The sequence below is a fragment of the Euleptes europaea genome, chromosome 9, assembly GCF_029931775.1.
Source record: "Euleptes europaea isolate rEulEur1 chromosome 9, rEulEur1.hap1, whole genome shotgun sequence".
Lineage (NCBI taxonomy): Eukaryota > Metazoa > Chordata > Lepidosauria > Squamata > Sphaerodactylidae > Euleptes > Euleptes europaea.
The window spans coordinates 34990032-35014437 of NC_079320.1; positions in this window are offsets into that span (position 1 = coordinate 34990032).

Genomic DNA, 24406 nt, shown 5'->3' on the forward strand with positions numbered 1-24406 from the left:
ATTTGCAGGTTCATTCAATTTGTGTAATTATAAAATCACCCTCCCCATGATCCCTGGAGTTTTCGATTGGTGAGTTTCCTTGCAGATCTACTGTGATAGTTTGCTGCTAAGAGCGTACGCACTCTTCAGTTTAATGCTCCGATCAGCTTCAGCATATGAGTAATTACCAGCATGACTAGCCTTATTAACAGTGATGGTGCTTGTTGGGGTGTCAGGCTGCTCATGTGGTGTTTTGCCGGTCTGGGTTCAGCATTTGTAAATCAATATTACCTGAAGCTTGTTAAAGGGCTCTGAATGAAAGCAGCTATAGAAATGCCAGTCATTATTATTCTCAGCTTCACAAACATCCCCTCTCTCCTAGTCATGTTTACTGATACCTGTCACCGAGATGTCGTGATCCTAAACACAGAAGACAAATCTCACTGCCCGGCTATATATTTCACCGCGGTTAGTTTTCGCTTGTATGACACCATCTATGCTTTCTGTTTACACACAAACACATAAATATTGCTCACAGCAAGCACTTTCTGTTGGAGCGTCAGGCAACCTGAAACCTCTTGTTTGTTAATCAGATCATACCAATCAGATCAAAGGTCCATTTAGTACAGAAGCATTCGCTCTCCTACAGTGGCCGACCAGATGCCTCAGTGAAGCCCACAATGCCACAAGTGTTTGAAAGCAACAGGACCCCCCTGCACGTACTCCCCAGTAACTAGTATTCAGAGCTGTACTGCATCTGAACATGGAGGTTTTGTTAAGTTGCTATGAATGATAGCTATCAACATTGTCTGTAGAGTCTTCCAAAAGTCTCATAATACTAGAATGTGGAGTCATCTGCTGAAGCATTTCTTCACACAAAGCATAGTTAAATTGTGGAACTCACTGCCCCAGGATGTAGTGATGGCTGCCAACTTGGAAGGCTTTAAGAGTGGACATGTTCATGGAGGATAGGGCTATCCATGGCTTCTAGTTAAAATGAATACTAGTCAGGATGCATACCTATCCTCTCTAATATCAGAGAAGCATCCCTATTATATTAGATGCTGTGGAACACAGGCAAGATACTGCTGCAGTCGTCTTGTTTGTGGGCTCCATAGAAGCACTTGGTTGGCCACTGTGTGAACAGACTGCTGGACTTGATAGGCCTTGGTCTGATCCAGCATGGCTTTTCTCGTGTTCCTTTAAAACCATCTGAGCTGCTGGCCATCGCCACCTCTTGTAGCAGTGGATTTCATAAATAGTGTGTTGCATGGAGAAGGGCTTTCTTGTGCTTGTCTCTTCCCCCTTGAGTTCATTGGGTGCTTTCCAGTTCAAATATTATGGGAGAGGTAGGAAAGGTCCTCTTTGTTCAATTTCTCCACGCCAATTAATCATGGTATAAATCTCTATCACATCCCCTACCTTCGGGGTTTTTGTGTGTGGCTAAATTAAAAAGTCCCAATTGCTTATATTTGTAAGGAATATGCTCTGACTACTTGATTATTTGGGTTGTGTGATAATTGAAACTGGCAAAGGACCCTGTGTTTGTTCATTCTTCACTTTCTGCTTCCCCAGACATACTGTGATTACAGGAGGCGATGCTCCCTGCACCTGTGTGGGATACCAGTGCTGGAGCATCGGTGCAATCCCTGGAGATGTCTTATATTTCCCTAGAGGTTTCAAGGCTGTCAGTGCAGCAAAACCTGGAGATGAGGTGGGTGAGTTTTTTTTTTAATTGCCATTGTTCAGTGCCAACAACTATCTTGTAATTTCTTAGCAATCTCCTCATGGCTCTCTGATTTTATGAAGCCATATGGGAGGTCTCTGACTTGATTCCTGCAGCCTACTGAAGCACTGGAAATTTTGTTCTGAGGATCAGCAGACCCTGAGAAAAAGCATAGGGGTCTGCAGCAGGAGGGGGGAATTGATGAGAATCAATGTCCTCTCTTAAGAAAATTGAAGTGCCCTTATATTATAGCGTTGTCATCCAGAGGGAGTCTGTGGGATGGTGACGTGTGTGTGTGTGCTGTTAGCATGACAGCATTATGTCATTTCTAGGGAAAATTAATTTTTACTATAGAGTTTCCAGTGATTCCTATTTATTTATTTAAACATTTATATCCCACCTTTCATCGTGGTTCTAGGTGGCTTACAATAATAGTTTGAAACATTTTCAGTTTAAAAAGCAAAAATAAAACAGCAACCCCCACATCTTTCCATGTCCTTCCCTTAAAAGATGGATGCCTGCCCATTCAGACTCCTTCAAATGCCCTGGCAAACAGGCAGGCCTTGTGGCGCCTCCTGAAGATCTCCAAGGAGCCCACCCCCCACATCTTCAGGGAGCCCATTCTACAGAGCTGGGGCCACAATGGAAAAGGCCTGGGCTGTGGTCAATGCCAGATGGGCCACCCTAAGTGGATAGTCAACAGATGGCTGCCTGATGACTGTAATTGGTGCTCAGGGACATATGGAAGGAGACAGTCCTTAAAATATGTGGTTCAGAGGTCATGAAGGGCTTTAAAGGTCATAACCAGCACCTTGAATCGAACTTGGAAACAGATTGTCAGCCAGTGTAGCTATTTCAAAATGGGCAACATATATTCCCAGTGGCTAGCCCCTGACAGTAGTTGGGCTGCCACATTCTGGACCAGTTGTACTTTCCAGGTTGTCTTCAAGGGCAACCCTATGTAGAGCAAATTGCACTAATCCAACAGTAAAGTTACAAAAGCCTGAATCAGCATGGCCAGATCAGCTGAGTCTAGGTAACAAGAGAGTTGGTGAATCAGATGCAGCTGATAGAAGGCACTCCTGGCCACCATGCTGGCAAATAACAAGGCCCCTGCCATGAGCACCCCCAATCTCTTAACCTTCTCTGAAAAAGCCAGTGTCATTGAATCTAGGACAAGCAGATCAACTACTCCCAGAATATCAGCTTTTCCAACCAGCATTATCTTTGTCTTGTCTGGATTCAGCTTCAGTTTGCCTAGAGAGGCATGATGTCACTTCCTGTTTTCTCTGGAAATGATGTAAAACTGTGGTGTTAATGACTTTTTTTCACTTAACTTTTCTCCTGCCAGCCACTGGAGCAGCAGCCGGCAATGGGAGCTGGGGTGGGTGGGAAATCTCCCGCTACCCAGCAGGTAAATGACAAGTCTATATTGGAATGTGTGGTTGGATTCAGGACAATTATTTTAAAATGTAGCTGCAGATTCTTTTTATATTTCCTCTGGTGTTTAAGGTCTTGAGATGTACTTGAGCTTTGGGCAGATAGCGGAATGCTAACTGGAGATGTGTGGTCCATCCACTCTCACCAGGAATGGGAAGATCGACCCTGCTGCAGGCCCTGCCAATTCTGTGCTAATTTTCCATTTCATGCTGGAAGAAATTCCCGAAGGGAACCGAGTGTGAGACTTTGGTGGTCCTTTTAGCCTATCTGACACTGAAGTGGCTTAAAGGAGAGGACCTCCTGACCAACCCCCCTTTCATCCCTTTTCTTGGAGGATTTGAACTTGAACATATATATATATATATGAGGAGGTTGTGCATGTGAAGGTGGGCAAGGGAGAGCATCTGTCTCAGCTGTCCTCAAACTGGAACTGGTTGTGCTATAGGTCTTAGTCACCTTGATATAAATTATACAGAACACTAGTTTAAAATAGAGATTTAAAGAAGACAGGTATTTTGATTTTATTTTTAAAAATACCTTGCCTTTCTTGTAAAGAAATCAGCTTGATTGCACCTGCCTTATATTGCAGATACCAATAGAAATGTGGGGAAAAAAACCTGATGACATATGCTTCCATGATTTGTGAGCCATTCTAACCGGTCTGCTCATGTAAACATGTAATAAATACTTAATTGGGTCATTACATTGGAAAAAGCTGCTAGTCATGAACAGTCAAAATATAATATGCAATTATTTCAAAAGAGTGATTAAAGATAGCTAATCAAAAGGGGTCGCCATAAGTCGGCTGCGACTTGAAGGCACTTTACACACACACACAATGACCCATGAAGAGTAAGCAACCTAAAGCAACAGTAAACGAAGCAAGAATTAGTTGTTTAACCAGATTTGTAGTCTTAACTTGTTAATATTTACTGGCAGCCAAGATTTGACTTCTGAATGAAATCCTTGAACTTCAGATACTGTGAGACAGAGACAGCATAATGTAACTTTCTGTTATCTGAATGTGTTTAACTAGGCTGATGCTTAGAAATCCTACTGCTCTGTTGCTTCCTATTGTGGTTAAATTGGGAAAGGCAGACATGTTTTTTGCCAATTCTGCCCAAATTCTCTTTGCCTCCAAACACCTAGAGCGTGCTGCTGCTCACCCTGTTGTTTCTTTTCCAAGCAGTCTTGACTCCCTACAGTCTGGCATCCACCCTTAGAACTTCACTGAAACAGCCCTCAGCACTGACAGTTTACTCCACGCCAGGGCCAAAGCTCTCTACTTTATCCTTGACCTGTCCTCTGCCTTTGATACAGTTAACCACCCTCTTCTTCTTGACTTCTTCTACAACTCAGGTTTTCATAATTCTGTCCACAGCTAATTCTTTTCTTACTGGCCTAGCAGGTCATTCGCTGTTTCCAGAGGGGAAAACTCATCCTGCTTTTCACTTTCAATTGGGTCCCTAGGGATCTTTCCTCTTCTGTTGTCTGTCTGTCCACTGTCCTCAGATCATTAAATCTCATGGCTTCCAATACCATCTATGCAGCATGACAGTGAGCTCTATCTTCCTGCTCCTGAACTTTCTCTGTCCATCCAGTTCCATATAACTGTCTGTTTGTTTGGTATTACTTCATGGCTGTCTCATCACTGTTGCAAACTCAAGATGTTCAAAGCTAAATATCTGCTTCCCAGCCCCAGTCTTCCCCTCTTTATACTATCTCAAACTTTGGTTGTTTATGCATGGGAGTTTTACCTGAGGTTCATTGCTCGCTGGACCCACACTTTCCTGTTGTGGATCCATGCACCAGCAGTCTCCAAGCTCAAATCATGAAGCATTTGAGTCCCCACCTCTTGAAACACTGCTTTGTAATTGGCTGTAGTGCTTTCTGTGAGAGAAACATCACTCACTCAAGCTTCCGTGTCCCGAACTTTGCCTTTCGCATGCGGATTTCACCTGGGGTGATCCCAGGAGAGATTGAAGAATTGGGTTAATAGAGGAAAAGGAAGGCCAGGATTTGCTAGGGCTGGCTGCGAGGAGGAGGAGGAGGAGGAGAAGAGGAGTTGGTTTTTATATGCCAACTTTCTCTACCACTTAAGGAAGAATCAAATTGTCTTACAATCACCTTCCCTTCCCCTCCCTACAATAGACACCCTGTGAGGTAGGTAAGGCTGAGAGAGTGTGACTAGCCTGAGGTCATGCAGCTGGCTTCATGTGTAGGAGTGGGGAAACAAATCCAGTTCACCAGATTAGCCTCTGCCGCTCATGTGGAGGAGCGGGGAATTGAACCCGGTTCTCCAGATCAGAGTCCACCAGTCCAAACCACCTTTCTTAACCACTACACCATGCTGGCTCTGTAATCTCTAATGGACAGAATATCCAATGGTAATCTCTAATGGACTGAAAACTCATGCATAACTCCAAGGAACAACCAAGACAGGGGTGTATGTGAGTGAAAGTACCCATGCATAACCGACCTTTATTTATGCACCTCTATATTCAGTCTGTTGCCAGCTTATGTTACTCCTCATTTTACAAAATTGCAAAAATACAGCTTTTCCTCTCTTCCTTCTTGGCAAAAGTTCTGGTTTAGGGTGTGGTCATCTAACAATGATTACTGCAACCTATTACTCAGTGATTTTCTTTCATTGTGCTCTGTTTCCACACCTTTATCCAACACTCTGCTTCCAAAATATTTTTTTTTCTTATTTTCACTTTGTGATTCTCCTCCTTAATTTTTTAAACCAGTTTCCTTTCTGCTCCTGAATCCAGTCCGAACTACAAATTGTTACTTTCAAATCCTTTCCCATGGTTTTGTTCCTTCTTATCTCTTTACTTTCATATCCCTATAGAAGGTCAGTGACATTTGGTCTTCTAGCTCCACCATTTTCAGCAACCCAGAGATTGTCTTCTTGAAATAGCTCCATCCTCTCTCTCTCTCTCTCCCCACCCCCAAATGCCTGGAATGGCCTCCTAGAACATGATTTGGTTACATTCCTAGTAAAAAAAAAAAAACTTGGAGGAAAAATGCAAAATGGAAACCTGTAATAATAACCACAACAGTAAGCGTGGAGGATAGGCTCATTTGGGCCAATGATTAAACTAAGACTGAATGTATTTATTTATATATTCATAGTCCACCTTTCACATGGAGACTCAAGGCAGATTACACAATGTCAGCCAGTGTAATCAGTAGAATATGACCTCTGATAATCAAAGCAAGAGGACTAGGATCACAGAAATCTGAAACAAAGTTTAAGTGTTAGACACGATACAGTAACAATGCTGAAAAATGGAATTGTCTGGGTATAAAACAATACAGTGAGAGCAAGGTAAAACATATAGCAAACAGGTAAAATATATTACACAGTAGTGTAATCCATAGCCCCTTTATTAAAACACCTTCTTGAATCTTTGCATTATAATATTTACTTATTTTTCCAGTCCAGGTTTTAAACTGGAGTGGCACAGGAAGTAACTCAAGAAAGTTAATAGGCTGTTCTTCTAATTATCGCTTGTGCAACTCTAGAATGCAAGGGATTGTACCAAAACAGTATAGTTTCAGAATTTAAGAAGGCTCAGTTTAACAACACGGAGGGGAAAACCAGATTCTTCCAAAAAGAAGAAATATATCATCCCAGGAAAAAAAAGCAGATTACTCTAGAAATGCTTGGAGAAACCTGCACCCAAAGGCAGCCCTTGCAGGTGAAAGTGTATCAGTTCTGTACATACAGAAGTATGTATAGAGGCCAGATAGCTGCCTTACATACCTCTAAGATGATCCTAGGGCTGTGTGTGTGTGTGTGAAATGCCGTCAAGTCGCAGGCGACTTATGGCGACCCCCTTTGGGGTTTTCATAGCAAGAGACTAACAGAGGTGGTTTGCCAGTGCCTTCCTCTGCACAGCAACCCTGGTATTCCTTGGTGGTCTCCCATCCAAATACAACTAGGGCTGACCCTGCTTAGCTTCTGAGATGTGACGAGATCAGGCTAGCCTGGGCCATCCAGGTCAGGGTCATAGTGCCTAAGAAAATGCCATAACTCTTAGGGAATGCATCATAATCTGTAAATGGTAGTGGGGGTGGGTGGGAATGCTTTTAGGCTTCCCAAAATAACACTTTTTAAAATCTAACTCAAAATATTATTTTTCCTATAGTGCTCCCTTCAGATTTCCAAACTTGCTTCTTGTTTCATGACATTTAGAAACAACAGTGGAGAAAACCTTTGGTGCTTTACCACTTTATATATTTTTTTTAAAATGTGACTTCACAATGAACTGCTTCCTGGAACAGAGTGTTAAAATGCTAGCTGTTTTAGCAGCTGCTCTCTGCTATTAAAGATATAACCCTTTACCTTGTTATTTTGTCCTGAGATTCATTATCTTACCTTTTGCCAAATTGAATTACATCAGCCACTTATCTGTTCATGATTCCAGTGTCTCTGAGTTATTGTGAATTTTATTGCTTTTTTTTTTTTTGCTCTGTACTTGCCAAGCTCCCTCCATTTTGTATCATCAGCACATTTTCTCGTTGAGCTGCATTTTCCTTCTTTCAGGTCTTTAAGCAAACGGGATCAATACTAATATTATGGCACGCTACAAGTCAACTCCTTCCATTTGGAACTGTTCGTGATCGTAAATATTTCCTGCCTGCAATATCCTGGTGAGGATTTTATCTACTCAGGGTAGCTCAGTACCTGCAACATGTGCCTAAATCATAACATGCTGTTCCTTGTCAATGCACCTTGAGTGCACTTCAACAGAACCAGAGCAATATACCCCGTCAAGAGAGCTGATACATGCTGACAGAACACTGACTTGAGGTATTTATGTTTTTTTAGAAAGTTGAACAAGATGGTCGAAATATTTTAAGTAGAGATCGCTTATCAAGGTCAGGTTCTAAAGGAGGACTCTTTTAATCAAGAATAGAGGAGGCTGGTAGCTCGAATTCCTGAGAGGGAATTCTTGTTATGGCTTCAGGCTCCCCGAGGGATTATGGCTTCATATTGTGAAAGCCATACCATCGCAGAATTATGGATCTCTTGGGAATGACAGTTTGAAAATATTATGTGTCTGCATCTCTGAAAAAGCTGTTCCTTTCCCAATTACTCCCTTGCTTTCAACGGCTGTCTCGAATCTTCAGTCTCCTCACCTATGCTCTTGCAACTCTCATTTAGTTGCCTTTCCTCAGCCATTGCTGGTCTCACTTCACTGACTGACCAGAGCACGGGGGCAATAGTTGGGGAGTGGTTTGGCGTCTTCCCTCTTATGTTCTACGTCTTTGAATTTGTCCTGATTCTGGAGTTGTGCTGCTGCATGTCCTCTGGCTGTGTTCGTGCAAGAATAGTTCAGCGCTCCCTGCTGTGTCTACCATTGGATTCCCCATCCCCTGGCCATTGTCTAAAGGGGAGCAGAATGTCAATGGTATCGTCAGTAGATATACTAGAGCGTCCTGTTTCCTGCTTTCCTGTTGCTGGTTGAATGGGTTACGACATCCAGATTAGTTGCACAGTTGTTATGGATTCTATACTGAGTGTCACAGCTTTTGTGATGATTTCTTTTTGAAATGTTGTTCATGTTACACTTCTAGTTGAGGATAGGCTACTGACTTACGGTATGGGTTTAAGCAGAAATGCAGTGTGGGTACCCATAGGGTGACCAGATGCAAACTTAGCTAGGACTTCCTGTGCCTTTAATAGTTATGTAAAACAGGGCATTTTGAAAGATGTGTTGGAGTGAGAGCAACTCACTCCAACACATCTCCTTTCTCAGCAGCCATTTTGTGTCTCTGCTCTTTCCACATGGTCTGCAAAGGAGGCAGACGTTTCTACAGGTCTCTCCTGCATAAACCATACAATCATACTCGCACTCACACGATGCTGGATTAGCTAGCCACTTGTATAGGGACATGTATTCTTTAGATGAGGCTTTCTATCTTTTATCATCTGCAACAAGAATGTTAACAAACTGAACCTGAATAAATGTAAGTTCTACCTTTTTTTGCAATTTACTTCTTGGGAAGAGTGAATTTATTGCACTCAATACCTCGCTTCCATGACTGGGCAAACTCTGCTATATTAACCAAATATAAAATCCCAACAGGGATATGGTGGCCCAGAGTGAATTTTAAAGTTTTTTCCTACTTATTTGTTTGTTCTCTTGCTTGTGCAACTATAAGGCCTTACAGCCTGCCAGCAAGGTGACAAAAGAAGCTGGGAATTTGCCTAACAGCTACTCCTAAGCTCTGAGTGCAGAACGTTTTTCTCTCTCTTCCCCATTTCTTGGAATGCAAATATGGCACAGAGAAAGGCCATCCTTGAGAAACTAAACAGCAACAATTTTAATGCATGGCTTTTTAGAATTGAGCATCAGCTCAAAGAGGAAAGAGCTAATTTTTCATTAACTGCTCCACGACCTTCAGGTCCTGAAAATGAAGTCACAAGATGGGACAATGCAGATGGCAAAGCACAAAATTTAATTATAAGTACACTGGCTAATTCCCAATTGGTCTACATAAAGGGACAAGAAACAGCAAAAGGGATGATTGAAACCTTAAGGAAAGTTTTTGGTGAGCAAGATGAAGCAAGCAAAGTCTCAATGTTTAGGGAGCTTTTCTCCATCAGACTACAGGAAAATAGAAATGCAGAAACCCATATTGAAACTTTATTAAATCTAATTGACAAGCTTGCAACTGCTGGTGAATTGTTAGGTGACAGTTTAAAAGTTGGACTGTTTTTAAGTTCTCTCCCTGAATCTTACGCTGCATTCATTTCAATATTTAATGGAAAAGATTCTAAGTTGGAGGATGTTCTAGGACTAATCAGAGCTGAGTACCGCAGGCAAAAGGGCTATCATGAGCAGAACAAAAGCAAGAATGATTCAAGTTACATGGTCCGAGAGACCAGGCCAAAGTGGGCAGGAACTAAGCCAATTGATCACAAAAAGCCCAAACCGAAAGACAAAAGGAATGTACCTATCTGTTTCAATTGCAATAAGCCAGGTCATATTCAGAGGGAAGGTTTGCTCAATAAAGATGCAAATACCAACAGCAGCAAACAAACTCGCCCTGTATCACAGAGACAAAAGGATTTTTCCTCAAGAAAGCAATTTAATTTTTGTGTGTCCCATGTAACACAAACTGATAAAAATCATAAGCCTTGGCTGATTGATAGTGGTGCTTCCATACACATGACTTCAGATATAAATTCATTTACTGAAATGGACACAAATGCTGCAGGAAGAGTGCACTTAGAAAATGGAGACCAATTAGAAATTAAAGGAAAAGGGAAGATTACTTTAAATTGCCAAATAGACGACAGTGGGACTGAAATTGCTGCAGACAATGTCCTGTATATTCCAGATTTAAAGGAAAATTTGCTAAGTGTGCCCACACTTTCAGAAAAAGGATTTGCTGTACACTTTGAGAATAACGTATGTACTATTGCGCAGCAAGGTGAGCTATATTCCACAGGTGTTCTCAGAAATGGTGTCTTTGAATTGGACTGCCAGGAACCAAAGGCCTGTACAGGGAAGACAATCAGAAGTCTCTTGAACTTTGGCACAGGAGATTTGCTCATCGTGATGCAGAAGCCATATTAAAACTACAAACACAGGACTTGGTAACAGGTATCAATATCAAAGAGTGTTCCAATGATGATCAATTATGTGAATGTTGTATAAAGGGAAAGACAACTCAGCCTTCTTTTCCCAAACAAAGTCAGAGGTGCTCTAAGCGACCCCTTGACCTAATTCACACTGACTTATGTGGGCCTATCAAACCAGCATCGACTGGGAATAACACTTATTTGTTATCTTTTATTGATGATTTCTCAAGATATACAGTGTGTTATTTGCTGAAAGAAAAGTCGCAAACTGAGCAGAAGCTGAGAGACTAGGTTGCCATGGTTTCTAACAAGTTCAACAGGAAACCCCAAGCCATCCAGTCTGATCGTGTGGTGAGTACACATCTAGACCAGTGCAGGCATTCCTAAGGGAACATGGGATCCAACACAGACTCACTGTGGCTCACACACCTGAGCAAAATGGGGTTGCGGAGCGCAAAAATCGCTCTATAATGGACATGGCCAGGTGCATGCTGATTGACTCAGGCCTTCCCTATAGGCACTGGGGAGAAGCTGCAATGACCGCAGTTTACTTGCAGAACAGATTGCCAACCAAAGCCACAGAGAAAACTCCTTATGAGTTATGGCATAACAGAAAGCCAAGCGTAGAACACATCAGGGTATTTGGATCCAAGGTTTATGCTCATATACCAAAAGAAAAAAAGATCCAAACTAGAACCCAGAGCCAAAGAAGGCATCTTTGTGAGATACTCTCCAGAGAGTAAGGGATACAGAATTCTAGACCCGAGAACTAACAAAATTTCTACAAGCAGAGTGGTACAGTTTGATGAACGACCAAGGAGCCATCAGACTGCTGCGACAGATGACCGTCCAGAGGGAGATGGCGACAACGACCAACTGCTGGTGTATCGCCCAGAGCCAATGGATGCAGTCACTATGCAGACGCAACCAGATGCTCAACCAGAGGAGGCTGTGAGGGCAGAAATTCCTGAACAAGCAGGTGAGCCAGAGACAGCTGCGGAGGCAGATGGGACCCTGGATCTCAGACGCTCATCGCGAGCCAACAAGGGAGCTTCAGCTAAGAAACACACCTACCTCGCAAGGACATTGCTACCACATGAACCAGCATCATGGGCTGAATTACTGCGCATGCCTGAACCAGAGGCAAGCAAGTGGAGGAAAACAGCACAAGAGGAAATGGACGCGCTGCATACGAACGAGACATGGATTCTCACCCAACTCCCTGAGGTTAAGAATGCCATTGGGTGCAAATGGGTTTTTAAGGCTAAGCAGGATGCAAAAGGTGAAGTTAAGAGATACAAAGCCAGACTAGTGGCAAAAGGATTCTCTCAGACTTATGGATCAGACTATGACCAAACTTTTGCACCAGTTATGAAATACCCCACAATTAGGATGCTCCTAAGCATCGCAGCATCTAGAAACATGCAAACAGAACACTTAGATATTAAGACTGCCTTTTTACATGGTGAAATAGAGGAAGAACTATACATGAAACAGACACCAGGGTTTACAGATGAAAAGAATAAACATCTAGTCTGTAAACTTCAAAAGGGGCTTTATGGGCTTAAACAAGCTGCGAAAGCGTGGTCGGACAAGCTGACCAAGATGCTACTCAATCAAGGCTTCAGACAAGGCAATGCTGACCCCTGTCTTTACAGTAGACATAAAGATGGGAGATGGACATTTATTCTAACATATGTTGACGATCTGATTATTTGCCATGAAAATCAAAATGACTGTGATGAGATTATATTCCAACTAAACAAAGAAGTGGAAGTCAAACATTTAGGAAATGCTAACTTTTACTTGGGCATTCAGATTGAATGGGAACAAGATGGAAGTTATCTTCTTAGCCAAAAGCAGAAGATGCTAGACCTGTTGCAAAGCCTGGGCCTGGAAGGTGTTAATCCAATGCCTACACCAATAGAATCATGCTTCTACAGAGAAAAGGTACCCGATGAACCACTGCCAGACAACAATAACTACAGAGCTGCCATAGGCAAACTTCTGTATTTAGTAATGACAACAAGACCTGACATTGCAACAGCTGTAAGTATATTATCCAGAAGGGTTAGCACACCTACCACAAATGATTGGACTGCAGTTAAAAGGGTGAGGAGACTGCCAGCAACTAATAACCCCACACCATTGGGATATGCTGATGCAGACTGGGCTGGAGAAAGATCAAACCTAAGATCTACTAGTGGTTATATATTTTTCTATGGGGGTGGTGCCATTAGCTGGGCAAGTCGTAAACAAGAAATTGTTGCCCACTCATCTACTGAAGCAAAATTTGTATCTGCTTCTAAAGCGTGCAGAGAATTAGAGTGGCTTATAATGTTACTGGAGGATTTTGGTATTAAAGAGCCTTTGCCAGTTCAAATGCTAGATGATAACCAGAGTTGTATAGCCCTCTCTCTTTCAGAAAAGAACAGTGCGCGAACAAAGCATATTGGAATCAGGAACCAGTACGTCAGGGCCTTGCAGAGACAAGGAGTTGTCAAACTACACTACTGTCCCACTGGGAAAATGACAGCGGACATATTTACCAAACCGCTACCAAGAGACAAGTACCAAGGCCTGTGTGACAACCTGCATGTTGTGAACATTGACGGCATACAGAGTCGAGAGGGAGTGTTGGAGTGAGAGCGACTCAGCATGCCTGGACATTGGGGGGCACTATGTTACTCTTAAGTTTGTAGTTGCTGTTTCTTTAATGAGATGTTGCTGTTTGGCTGAACTTGGGAGGGCTGCACTCTAACTCCTCCTTCTCCTTTCTCAGCAGCCATTTTGTGTCTCTGCTCTTTCCACATGGTCTGCAAAGGAGGCAGACGTTTCTACAGGTCTCTCCTGCATAAACCATACAATCATACTCGCACTCACATGACGCTGGATTAGCTAGCCACTTGTATAGGGACATGTATTCTTTAGATGAGGCTTTCTATCTTTTATCAACTGCAACAAGAATGTTAAACTGAACCTGAATAAATGTAAGTTCTACTTTTTTTTGCAATTTACTTCTTGGGAAGAGTGAATTTATTGCACTCAATACCTCGCTTCCATGACTGGGCAAACTCTGCTATATTAACCAAATATAAAACTCAACAAGATGTTGGTTATTATGCAGGAGTGCGAAAAGCGGTATCTTCTAGGATCGCTTTTCTACACAGTTGTTAAACGTACAAAAGTACTGTGTTCCCTTGTGTCAGGCCACCCTTGGTCTTTGCTGCACAAAGACCAAATAGCGGGACAGCAGGGGACTGTCTCTGCTAGTTGTGAGGCACAAATTAGACTTTAATTAACAACTAAATAATAAGATGGTAAAGGCTAAAGAACAGTCTACAATTCACAGCAAGTGCTTTCCCAGGAGTACTGAACACTGCAGAAGAATGTTCTCTTGACTAGTGTAAGACGGGGGGGGGGGGGGAATTCAGGAATGCTGTCTGGTTCCAGTACATTATAAATTAAACAGCTATGCTTGAAGTATTACCACTCATGCATTTCTAATGGCTACATGCTGTATTTATACATTTCCTTGTTTTCATAGCCTTTCATCGTGTGTTGTATGATGGAAGTTAAAAACCGGACAGATGAACAAACCACCTGAGCGTTTGGTGTGCTCTGCTTTACTTTGGAGGTCTAGAAATGTGCTACATATTTTAATTGATTTATTTTACGGCATTTATAGTGCCTTTCTCAAAAAGTCTTGAGGCAGATATCGAAAGGACATGTCAAAAAGTTCTCTAGCAAACTAAATATGCAGTGGTAAGTAAATATATGTAGATGTGTACATATGTAGATACCAGGTAGGCTTGAGTCTCAGAAACTGGTCCTGGAGGTGGATAGAAAAGGGCACAGACATGTTATAATGATGGATCACGATGGGTAGCCATGTTAGTCTGTCAATAGCAGTAGAAAAGAGCAAGAGTTCAGTAGCACCTTAAAGACTCACTAAATTTCTGGCAGAGTATGAGCTTTTGTGAGCCACAGGTATCTGAAGAAGTGAACTGTGACTCACAAAAGCTCATAACCTGCCAGAAATTTTGTTAGTCTTTAAGGTGCTACTGGACTCTTGCTCTTTTCTTCTGTTATAATGATGGTTACACTGAATCACCTGAATGACCGGATGTAACCTATTGTCATGAATGTCTGCATACATGTCTGCCACACCAGTCCTCTAATAATGTGTGTCTCTTTGCCTCACAAATGTGAAGGATGGCACACGCAGTGACAATGGAGGTTAAGTTCTCTTTGAATACTGTGGTGCATGCAGAGAGGCACCTCCAGCAAGCCTTGAGCCAGCCAAAGGCACACTCAACAAATTTCATGCACAACACAAGACGTAGTGGGAAAGAATGCAAGCCATCACATCCATTGGTGGCAGTATTTCTTAGCAAATCAGGCGGCAATAAAAGGGAGCTGGAAAAGTGGATCCTGAACAAAGCTGGATTTATTCGGCATTATTCAGGGCTGCTATGGCCCCGCCACTAGGGCTGTTGAATTAAAAAAAATTCGGTATAGTTCGGATTCGGCTGAATTTGGCCCATTTAGATGCGGCATATGCCGAAGTCTGAACTCCCCCACTTCAGGTCCGTGCAATTCAGCGGGAATTCAAAGTTCGGAAAATTTTTTGGCCGAATAAAGCCATTAAAAACACAACCGCGCCTTTCCGTGGCTCTGGGGGGCATTTTTGGGGTTAGAGGTCCCAAACTTTCAGTGGAGCTTCAAAGGACCCTTCTTGCCAGACCCCCCAAGTTTTGTAAAGATTGGGTTAGGGGGGGCTGAGATATGGGCCCCGAAAGGGGTCCCCCACCCTTAATGTGCATCTCTGAGCAGAGCTTGTCACCCACGCACAAAGCTCCCAGCCCCGACAAACAGCTGAGTTTGCAAAGCAACCCAGCTGCAAAGCAACACAAACAAGTAAAGCAACACCTTTGCAACTGTGCAAAGCATGGAAAGGGACAGAGGCAGCTAGCTATGCATAAGGAGCAGGAGGGGGTGGAATTTCCCCTTTTGCATCGGATTCGGGACCAGGAAAATGCATTCTTTAAGTCACCATTTGAAAATCAGTTTTGAGCAAGGATCAAAATAGACCTAACCAATCTTATGAATGAGGGAAAACCTGAGGATACACAACTAAAGCCCCCCGTCAAACCAGGGAGAGAGAGACTCGAGGGGGCACACCCCCCAGGCAGAACGGGCGAAAGCCCCCTTTGGCTCCCCCCCCACCCACAGAAACTGCTCCCTCCCCCCCACACACAGACTCTGCTTCCCCCCCCAAAAAATACGCCCCCTGCAGCCACAGAAAGGGGCGAATGTGCACAAGCACCCCCCCACACACACGAGGATTTCCCTCTCTCTCTCTCTCCCCGGCCGGGCCGCACATCAGCTGATTCCTCCAGTACTCAATCCTGACTGATTGGCCAGAAGAAGACCCAGCTTGGCCACCGATTGGCGGTTATGCTGCTTACTGACGCCCCGAATTGGCCGGATTTATTCGTGAACTCCCGAACTCGCTGAATTCGGCTCCCCGGTTGCCCGGCATTTTTGAGTTCGGTTCGTCCCGAACTAAAAACCATCGAATCAGGGGAAATTCGGCTGTTTTTCAGTTCGGGCCAAACCGAATCAACAGCCCTACCCGCCACCATTTTTTTTTACCTCCCCCTCTCTTTCCCTCCCCCCTCCATCACTAACCTGCTGTCTGCTTTGCCACCACAGCCAAACTCTATTTGGAGTTCAACTCCGGCAGCAAAGAACTGAAGGTGGGGCCCACTTGGAAATCTGAGCAAGCCCCTGCCTTCAGTTCCTTCGCCACCGCAGCTAAACTCCACATGGATGCGTGGAGGCAGGGATGCAGAACTCCGAGCCCAGCCTTGAGCTCTGTGCCATATTTTTTGGGTTCGGGTTTTGGGGGTGTTGCTGCCTTATACTGCTTGTGGGTTTTTTATAGGCAAGCACCTGTTTGGTTGCAGTGGGAAACTGGAAATTCTGGACTAAATGTCCCTTTGGTTAGATCCAGCAAGCATGCTCTGATCATCTTAAACATGATTGACAATACAGGTGCAGACATGTGAATACTCGAAGACAGCGATGTTCACCGTCAGTTTAAGTGTTGCAGAAGAAAAACCCCGCTGTTCCATTTATCCAAGACGCTGCAAACAAAACCGGAGGTGTTTTTCGGGAAAAGCCCGAAACAATCTAAGAGCAAGCGAGATAGTATCATAAGATTCCTGCAGGCTGTGCATTAGATTACATTAAAAGTGATGTGACATTGGTTTAAATTTGGGTGATGGCAGCATTAGTGATTTAGGTGCTGTAAATCATAAAATGGGCATGTCAGTGTACCAAGGATTGACATTTTGATTACCTCTCTCAGGCTGTGATGGCGCAGCTTGCCTGTAGATGCCACCAGAGCGCTTTCATACGGATGCCTCCTCCTTTCTTCCCCCTCCCCCTTTTCTGCTGAGAGACTCATTTCCAGCTCTGCTGCACTACAATTTAACAGGGCTTTGATGCTTAGGATGTTAGCGTGCAGGAATCAGCTTCTCTCCCCCACCCCAAAGGATAATATACTGCTTTTTCAAAGTCAATTAACACTTAGGGCAAATGAAATGGGAAGAGCAAAAGGTCAATTACTGCAGGGTGGCCAGAGAAACCTTGCTAGTTTACACAGCGTTCATCCAGGGATTAGAGATGGCTGCAAAAAGGAAAGAAAATCATAATTAGCACATTTTATTTCTTGGCGACTTCCAAAAAGATGGCTACAGACAGCCGATTTGTTTTATCATTCGAAATCCGCAATGGGCTGTACTAGCAGTTACCATTCCACCTGCTCTGTAACTTTTCAAGGTGTCCTGGAAATAAAGGGGGAATAGGACACTGGTGTGAAAATTGGCATGCCAGGAAAAAGTCAGCAGAGAACATTTCATTTGAATGGTTATTATTTACAGTAAGAGGGCAAAACCTCTTACCTTTGGCTTTTGGTTTGTCGGGCCAAGCAGATTGGTCTCTGACAACTTCCACCGTTGCATGCTCAGCTCTGCCGTCACCCTTTCAATTTAATTAACCAAGTTAAAGAAATGGCTCTGCTTTAGTTATGCTTGCATCCTCTCTAGAAACAAAAAAGGGGAGCGGAGGCAGAAAAATTTGTTTTGATCTGGCAATGAAATCAAGAGGGGTCACAAGTTACTACCAGGGGAGAGTGAGTATGTTGGGGAAGTGGGAGGAGACTGCCCAAGGGACCCACCCTGGGATCCTGTGTATGTTTTGAATAACTGTTGAACAAGACTTTAGAGCCAGCATGGTGTAGTGGTTAAGAGCGGTTGACGCTAATCTGGAGAACCAGGTTTGATTCCCCACTCCTCCACATGAGTGGCGGATTCTAATCCGGTGAACCGGGTTGGTTTCCCCACTCCTTCACATGAAGCCAGCTGGGTGACCTTGGGCTAGTCACAGTTTTCTCTGAACTCTCTCAGACCCACCTGCCTCACAGGGTGTCTGTTGTGGGGAGAGGAAGGGAAAGGAGATTGTAAGGCGGTTTGAGTCTGCTTAAAAAGGTAGAGAACGTCGGCATATAAAAACCAACTCTTCGTCTTCATATGCAAGTGTACAGTGAAGGTCTTGCATATGCCCTTTCATTTGCCAGGGACAAAGCCTGGGCTTTTGTTCACAGCTATACTGAATGTATGTGGGGGCAGAATCAGCAGGTATAATCAGGCTTCCTCCTCCTACATATATTCACTCTCCCTCCCCTGATAGCAATCTGTGATCTTACTTATTTTTCTGATTGATGTATTTTATTCTGGGTGGTTATACAGAAGTGGAAATGCTTTTCATATCTGCCTGGCATAAGAATTAAGTAATGTCTGAATGAAGCATTTCATTCCATGTGAAAAGCTTAAACATACATTCATGCTAGGTAGGTTTTATTTGGGATATAATTTTGACTGGAGATGCTTTTAAACAAGCAACCCCCTATGCAAAATCTGCTTTCACGTATCACACAAAATGACTGCAGACTTGAATCTATAGAACTCAAACCCTACATAGCATTTTAACTACATTAGCTCCCACATTAGCAAAGGAAAGGAAAGAACTTGATAGAGTATCTTAAGCAAATTATTGAGATAGATTCTACAATATAGCCACCATTTTATGGCAAGGCTCCTCTGTCTTCAAAAGCTGCATGATAAATAGCTATTTATCATGTTCCACCTACAGCATAGAGATGGACAATTATTTGCCACTGTTTCTGCCAGTCATGTGGCTTTTAAAGTTGTGGGAGTCCAACCAGAAACCCAACCCTACTGCTTAGCATACTTAGACCTGTTGAGAAATTTTCCAGTATTTGTTTGTGTAGCTACCAGCATTCTAATTCCTACTGCGTCTCTCTTGTCCCTACTTTGCTTCTCAGTGAGACAAGATTGTGGGGCACCAAATAGGGATGCCAACCTCCAGGGGGTGGCTGAAAATCTGTTATTACAGCTGATCTCCAGCCGATAGAGATCAGTTCATCTGGAGAAAATGGCCGCTTTGGCAATTGGACTCTATGGCATTGAAGTCCCTCCCCAAACCCCACTTTACTCAGGCTCCATCCCAAAAACCTCCCACCGGTGGCGAAGAGGAACCTGGCAATCCTACCACCAAAAGGCAATTAAACCAGCTACTGTTGCATCTCCTGCGAAGTCCTGATAGCCTGTCCATCCCCTTTTGCTACCACAAGGAACTCTTGTCTGGTGTTGGGGTATTATTCACTTCATATAATCAAGCTCTCTGTCCTTTCCAAGCAACAGAATCGAGTGCTTTAAGGTGAAAATGGGGACGAAAAACCTTATGCTGCTGCAGTGAAAGCACTACCCTCTGTCTATACCAAGTGTGTCTGCCTTAGATCACCTTGGGACATGTGACCTGCTCTGGCTGTCCACATACAATTATTCTTACTTTTAGGAATGATGGAAGTGCCTTCTACACCTGATTCTGCAGGCATACCATTACAGTTGCTCCAATATAATGAAGGTGTGGGAGGAGTTGTTCTGCCTCAAGTCCTCTAGCCTAGCTGTCAAACACAACAATGAGCATGTTTCCATAGCGGTACTTGTAAGAGAAAGCATCACATTCAACTGGGTAGAAATCAAGCTGATTGGATCCGGTAAACTCTTTCAATCAAACTGGATCCAAGTACTCCCTTCCACTGCCCTTCTGAAATTTAATCCAGACAAAATGGAAGAGTTGGGAGTAAAGCTGATTCACGAATAGATGTACCACTAATTCTGGATAGGACAGCATTCGCTCTGAAAAAGCAGGCTCAGTGTTGGAGAATGCTCTTAGTTCTGTTTCTAGATAAATAGGATATTGATGGAGAAGAACAGGTGTTTTTTTTTGTTTGTTTACCATCTTAGTCTATAGCTGTTCCCGGAAAAAGCAAATCTGTCACTGTCCCTCTTGCCTTAGTAACATTCAGATAGGACTACTGTTATACAATCTACATGAGGCTTAACAGCGTGGGTCCAAAGTATTTGAAAGACTGCCTCCACTCATACGTTTCCTGCCGGTACGATGATATGTATGGGCTTTGCTACAGGAATTCACAGTGTCAACAATACACCTAATAGGGACTTTGGTGAAAGCCTTCTTAGAAACAACTCCAGAACTACAGAATGCTGTCCTTTGGTAGATTCCTTTGGCCCCCTAGTAGCTGGCTTTCTGGCATCAGTTGATAGCATATCTATTCTGCAGGGCCCTCAAGTAAGCAATCCATCATGATTTTTAGTCTTCTTTAATTATTATTGACTTGCTGTGATTTTATGGTTGTTGTCTGTATCCCCTTTTATCTTTTGTGAACTGCTTGACATGAAAAGCAGCAATGATCTTCCTTAGATGGAGAAAGAATTCCTACGATGGAATGGAAGAACTTCACTGAAGGAAGACTTAGTAGAAAGGAGTCATTCGATTGGACCAATTAGCATGCTTCAGATGTCATGTGACACCATGGTTTAATTAATCCATCTATGCTTGGTGTGATCACATGACTGTGGGCCACTCTACTAACTATGTTTTTTGTTTTGTTTTTGCTGTCAAGTCATATCTGACTTATGGCGACCACTGGTGGGGTTTTCAAGGCAAGAGACGTTCAGAGGTGGTTTGCCATTGCCTGCTTCTGTGTCATGATACATCAAAGCAAGATCTGAAAACCTGGTTGAAAGTTGGTTTATATTAACCACAGCCAGTCATATGGTTTCATGTGATATATGAACAGCAATTTTCTGGCTTGTTTCCATGCACCACCCTTATCAAGTGGGTCTATGTGAGAGGAGATGGCCAACAACAGCATTTGTTGAGGGAAATCAGGGTTGATTGATCAGCTGTGAGCCTAATCCTAGTTAAAATAATCCATTACTCTAAGCCATTGTGTTTATATCCTCATAGCTAAAATGATATGGGCAACTGTCATCTCTAGAAGAGAATCATAACGTCTATGCAAACAGTAAAGTATATGAACAATCACCATAATTGGTTCTTGTAGGTTATCCGGGCTGTGTAACCGTGGTCTTGGAATTTTCTTTCCTGACGTTTCGCCAGCAACTGTGGCAGGCATCTTCAGAGTAGTACTCTTCCTACACCCTTGACACTGAGAGACACTGTCCTTCAGTGTTACTACTCTGAAGATGCCTGCCACAGTTGCTGGCGAAACGTCAGGAAAGAAAATTCCAAGACCACGGTTACACAGCCCGGATAACCTACAAGAACCAATGAACTCTGACCGTGAAAGCCTTCGACAATAATCACCATAATATCTAACTTAGTTTTCAGTCCCATATCTCAGGTTCCAACCAGGGCAAATTTACTTCCCCAATTTTAAAAAACTAAAATCTGAATTATAACTCAATTAATTAGAAGCCAAATTAACTGGTGTTTGACTTGGAAGTATAATGCCAATAGGCTGGCTGTGTTGAAGCCGACACCTTTAGCTCACCTATTGTACCTTAACAGCTTTCTGGCCAAGCTTCATGTGTAAGACTGCAGTTGCCATTCATTTTTATTAAAAAGCTGCTTGCCGTTTAATCATCTCTTTCTTTTCAAATGAGGAGGTTCTGTTTGCAATCACATAAAAGGGAAAAAAGGTCAGTGCTACCAGCAGCGGATTATTTCAGTTCTGCCTAACTACACTAAGGATTGAATGGAACACAAGGAACAGAGAAAGTATACAATGAGCAAACTTTTTATTAGTACTGTTTTGGTCTGAAAGTAACAGAGATAATACAATTATAAAATCTCTTGACACAGCAGTAACTGGTATTTCTGGATATTGGAGTTTCCTTTTTGGGGGCAGGACTCCTTGGTTTTTAATGTCAGGAAAAATGAAACAGGTGAAGCTTTCACCTATTGCTCTAAGGTCATGTAGACTTCTGGCATGAGGAAGCAGCCCCTGCACTGCTATCACGTATGAATGGAGTCTAATTCTGGAAGTGCATTCTTGGACTTTATCAGCACAACAGAGGCCATGACTGCTAGGGGCTCATATAGAAATTTTGGGAGAGAACTCATAATTAGTTCTAATCATTTTAATATCCCAAGGTTGGTTCCCTATTGTAAATATCTGGGTTGTCCATAACTAAAAAGCAATATTACCAATTGCTGACCCCCAAATCTGTATCTGGGGATGAGATGACTCTGTTATGTAGGGGTTCCTTGCATATCTGTAGTGCTATGGATACTGATAAGAAATATATGATTCTCATTATCAGGTAGGAGGGACTTATGTCCAGGGTGGAGAGAAATAGAAACTGTTTACTGAATTTCAGAACTGTCCCAGAATTGGCCTGATACAGGAATTCCCAAAGCCAATTTTATGATGTGCAAAAGCAGTAAAGGCAAAGCTGTTTTCCTTCAAGAATCATGTGATTATTGCTCAGCTCAGTGTAGCAATCCTTTTAAAAAGAGGTAATCACTCAAATCCTCCAACACCTGACTGCACAATTTCCCGATGTTTATCAAGCATCTACCATGCAATCTGTCTAAAAATTAGTGCACCGGACTGGTACTGTTACATCTAGAGGAACATGATAAATGTACCTGTTATTTCAAAGGCACTGCCATCTTCACAATATTGGACTAATTTTGCAAGAAGTGAAAGTGCTCTTGCTGAAGACAATTCTATTGTTTTCTTAAACAATTGAGAATTTAACTGAGAAGAGATTTAGTTAAGAGGGAGAGTTTGCTGTTTATGCAGAACTCTCACCAATTAATCGAATCCTAAAAAATAAATTTTTTATCCTATTCAGAGCATTGGGCATTTCCCCCTGAAGCTGGGACAGTTATTAATACAGTTGGCAAAATATTATTATTGAAGGCAAGATTTAAGAACGTGGTCAAAAAATCAACCTTTGCTTAGTGCACTCCTGAACCTTGTCAATCTTCTGTTGAATTCAGCAAAAACGTTTCCAGGTGATTCAGGTGAAATAGGTTGTAAAGCTTGGACTGCATTTCCAGAGCAGGAGTTTATATGTACGTTGTTTTCACACAACCCCTATTTTTCTAAGCAAAACGGCAGTCCACTTTAATGCGGAATAGGCAAGTGAAAAAAATAGAAAATGTTTTATGCTAGCAACATCAGATCAGCTATGATGTGCAAGCTTTTCACTTTGAAGGAGAAGGAGGTGGCAGTATGGACTTCATCATGCAAGTGAAGGATTATGGAGGACTGCGTTTTGGAATACTTCTTTCTGGTAAACTCTCCGCACACATAGTACATAGGGGTCTTTTATGCATATGGCTGCTTCACTCGCTGTAACCCCTCCAAAAACGTTGGGTCTTTGTTTGGATTATCCATGCCATTTCTGACCATCAGAGGTTGTCTCACTCTCCCCTTGCATTTCCCCGTGTTTTACCCACGTTTTGAGGGACCTGTATTATCTCAGATTTGAAAATGAGGGCAAAACACGGGTGATAGCATACGGGCCTGCCTAAATCTCCAGGACTGGACCTGGCAACCCGTTATGCAAGCGCACTACTTTCCAGCCGTGCGCCTGCCCCAAACGCTACTGGGCGGTCGCGGCGCGGTTCATTTGAAAGCTGACACAGCTGCTCTCGCCAGCCCGGGCAACCAGCTGCTAGGAACCAGATGCAAAGGACAGTCTCTAGTGAACCTGAGAGGAGCCATGTTCCTGTAAACCTCTGTTCCAGCAGCAGCCATTTCGCAGAGAGCTGACAGCCACGTACTCAATGCAAACTGCTCCCCCTCCCAACTTCCTCCGTTGCTCAATGGGTCGTTAGCAGCGATCCTAATATCAAGATGAGTCATCCCCCCCAGTCCAGCTGCAGCGATCCCTGGACATTTGCATAGATCACTCCCATTGTTCCTGAATGTAAATCACATCAGCAGAGAGATTCCAGACCATCTCGGGTTGTGAAAGCCACTGGCATTAGAAAAGATTTCCAAATTCTCACTACCCTGCCCCGGTAGACACAACTTAATCCTTTTGTCACCTTTTGTCACCTGGGAACCTGGGAGGGGTAAAACCCCTCTTCCCGCCCCCAGAAAAATAGTATAACTGGGATGCCCCTGGCCCATTCTAGTCACCTTGGGTCTTTCCTGGCACCTTTGCCGTTACTCTGTTGGTTTGGTCTGCGCAGCCTTACCACGCTCCCTCCCGCCTTGC